The sequence below is a fragment of the Manihot esculenta genome, chromosome 10 (genome assembly GCF_001659605.2).
Source record: "Manihot esculenta cultivar AM560-2 chromosome 10, M.esculenta_v8, whole genome shotgun sequence".
NCBI lineage: Eukaryota > Viridiplantae > Streptophyta > Magnoliopsida > Malpighiales > Euphorbiaceae > Manihot > Manihot esculenta.
Window position 1 is genome coordinate 30,535,581 of NC_035170.2, and position 3,829 is coordinate 30,539,409.

Here is a 3,829-nt window from a genome sequence, read left to right on the forward strand (position 1 = left end):
CAACAGTTTACATTAATAAAACACAAAAATAATGTGAAGGGTTATTTTAGTTTTCATTTTAGCTTGGCCAACTATGCCATTTGCCTCAGCTGAAAGAGAAATGATGTAACCCATTAGAAGTTTCTCATTGTCTTATCAAGAAATTAAAACCACGTCATAACTTCCACAGAAGCCAAGCTAATTACCTGACCTTTTGGCCATTATTTATGTTTACAATGAACAAGAATGTGTCAAACATGTCAATTTCATTTGACTAATATGATTGAATATTATAGCAATCTGTCTCTATTGCAAGTATTTTATGAAGAAAAGTAATGATCTTTCATGCTAATGAAGTTCTAGATTAAGGTTCCACAAAAAGTATTCTGAAGGATTTCAAAATCTCAGCAACTGAAATTTCATGGATAATTTTTCACTTCTGAAAGTTGTATTATATTTTACATGCCTGGTAATAAGAGAATTTGCTTGTAATATCCATGCCCAGATGGTGGATTGCCTGGAATCTGATAGAGAAGCTCTTCTTGATTTCAGAAATGGTCTTCTTGATCCTGGAAACCGGCTCTCATCATGGCAAGGAACCAACTGCTGCCAATGGCATGGAATAGTTTGTGATGGCGAGACAGGAGCTGTTATTACAGTAGATCTCCACAACCCACATCCACCAAAAGTTGGTAAACCGGATCTCGACTACCCACTTCCTTCTGATTCTTCTGCAAGTGACAGGTATGGATTCTGGAACCTGAGTGGGGAGCTTAGACCTTCACTAGCAGCACTCAAGTCCTTGAGACATCTGGACTTGAGTTTCAACTCATTCAGCGACATCCCCATTCCGAGTTTTTTTGACTCTTGGAAGAACTTGGAATATCTGAACCTATCAAATGCTGGGTTTCGTGGTGTAATTCCTCCAAATATGGGGAATCTCACAAGCTACTAATTATGATTTACATGTTCTACGTGCTGAAAATCTTGATTGGGTGACAGGTCTTGTCTCCCTCAAATATTTGGCAATGAGTGGAGTTAACTTATCAAGGATTGGATCAAACTGGGTTGGGCAATTGAACAAGCTTCCCCATTTAACTGGGTTGCACTTATATGCTTGTCTCTTATCTGGAACCATTTCATCTCCTATCTCTGTTAACTTTACTTCACTTGCAGTCATAGACCTCAGCTTTAACCCCTTCAACTCAAGGTTCCCTGTCTGGCTTGCCAACATCAGCAGCCTGGTATCCATTGATTTGAGCTTTAGCGGCTTGAATGTTGGAAGATTGCCACATGTGTTTAGTGAATTACCCAATTTGCGATTCCTGAGACTTGTGAATACTTTCAAAAAAGCACGTTGTTCTGAAATTTTGAGGGGAAGCTGGAAGAAGATAGAAGTTCTTGATTTGACATTGAATCGTTTATACGGAGAACTCCCTGCCTCCCTTGGAAACATGACATCTCTTACTCATCTCAGTCTTTATTGGAATAATATACAGGGAAGGATTCCAAGTTCAATTGGCAAACTTTGCAACCTGAAATTTCTTTCCTTGAGGTTTAATAACCTTACAGGAAATATACCTGATTTCCAGGGAGAATCAGTAAACTGCCCTTTTGAAATTCCTTTCCCCAGCTTGCAGATCTTAGTGCTGAGTTCAAACCAGTTGGTCGGTCAACTGCCATATTGGCTTGGTAGCCTTAAAAGTCTGGTTGTTCTTGATCTGGAGTACAACTCACTTCAAGGTCCAATCCCTGTTTTAGACAATTTGAAAAAACTAGTTGTGCTCAAGCTTGCTGAAAATGAACTGAATGGTACTCTCCCTGATAGTTTACAGCAACTTTCTGAGCTGTATGAACTGGATGTTTCAAACAATCACTTGACAGGAATAGTTTCTGAATCACATTTCTCAAAGCTAAGCAAATTGAAAGACTTGGATTTGTCTGGAAACTTTTTCATTTTGAATGTCACTTCCTTTTGGGTTCCTCCATTTCAGTTGGAGTCTCTTTACATTAGTTCATGCCTTCTGAATTCTTCATTTCCTGTGTGGCTTAAATCCCAAAGCAACATCATTTATCTACATTTCTCAAATGTCAGTGTTTCAGGAATTGTGCCAGATTGGTTTTGGGATATGTCTCCTAATCTAAAAGACTTGAATGCTTCCTTCAACCAATTACAAGGTAAATTACCATACCCATCAAAATTATCTGCTGATGTTATGGATTTGAGCTCCAACCTCTTTGAAGGGCACATTCCTCTTCCTAGATTCCCCATATCCTTACTTGATCTTTCAAATAATCAATTTTCTGGTCCTATCCCAAATAGGTTAGGCGAAATCTTAGCAACAACAAGATTCTTGTCTCTTTCAGGGAACCAACTCACTGGTGAGATTCCAATCTCTATACGAGAGATGTTGTCAGCTGCAGTCATTGATCTTTCAAGAAACAATTTAACAGGCAGCATTCCATCCAGTTTAGGAAATTGCCCTTCTCTGGAAGTTCTAGATCTTCAAAAAAACTTCTTGTCTGGCAAGGTTCCAGGATCACTGAGTCAGCTAAATATGCTTCAAACACTTCACCTCAGCAGCAACAAATTGTCAGGAGAAATCCCATCATTTTTTCATAATTGGTCTAGTTTGGAAACTCTGGACCTTGGAGACAACAGGTTGACAGGAAATATTCCACCATGGACAGGCAGTGTTTTCCCGAATCTTAGAATACTTAGCTTGAGATCAAATGCCTTGTCTGGAGAAATTCCCTCAGAGCTTTCAGATTTAAGCTCACTGCAAATCCTTGACCTGGCAGAAAATGAATTGAATGGAAATATTCCATCAAGCTTTGTCAATCTCAGAGCAATGGTTCAGATTCAGCGGATAAATCATTACCTATTTTATGGAATGAGCTTCAGGCACTACTATGGAGAAAGCTACAGCGCCAACATAAAAAACCAGCATCAAACATTTAACAAGATCCTCTCCATTCTGACAAGTCTAGACCTTTCTGGAAACAATTTGCATGGACAGATTCCTGAAGAACTGATGAAACTTGCAGGTCTAGCTGTTTTGAACTTGTCAGGTAACCATTTAACTGGTGAAATTCCTGAAAGCATTTCAGAATTGAACCAGTTGCTATCTCTTGATCTCTCAAGCAATAAGCTCTCAGGTCCAATCCCTCCCAGCATTTCTTCATTGTCCTATTAAATAATATTTTTCCCAACGGCTAACATTTTTCTCTCTCAAATAAATTCAATCAAAATTTTCCACACATGATAGGTGTGTATACTTCAATTTTTCCAACCACTATTAAATAATTTAAATTAATATTTTAATAATTATATTTAATTCAATTTCAATAAAAATATTATAAAATTTAATAAAAAAATTATTAAATAATTTAAATTAATTTTTTAATAATTATATTCAATTTGACGAAAATATCACAAAATTTAATAAAAAAAATATAATATTTAATTACTTTCTATACTTTTAATGTGGGAAACATTTCAATTGGTAAATTAGGGTAATTTTAAATATTATATAATAGCTAGTATAAAAGTAAATTTATAAATTTTTTAAATTAATTTGGGTCGGACTGTTTTATAATTTTTAATTATATTTATTATAAAAAAAATATGTTTTTACTATAATGTAAATTTATAAAAAATAATGTTATTAAAATAATATAATAATTTAATATATAATTTGTTATTAGAATTTAATTTTTTATAAAAATTAAATATTTTAATTTATTAAAATTTATTTTTATATAATTTTAATTATTTAAATAGATTAATATTAAATAAGATAAATAAAAAATAATTACTTAATAATAAAAATAATATATAAATTAAATT

General features: G+C 34.3%; 1 pseudogene; it reads left to right on the forward strand.

Moving 5' to 3' along the window:
• Positions 1–270: 270 nt before the first annotated feature.
• On the forward strand, positions 271–3,176 carry LOC122724852 (annotated as a pseudogene).
• Positions 3,177–3,829: the final 653 nt, after the last annotated feature.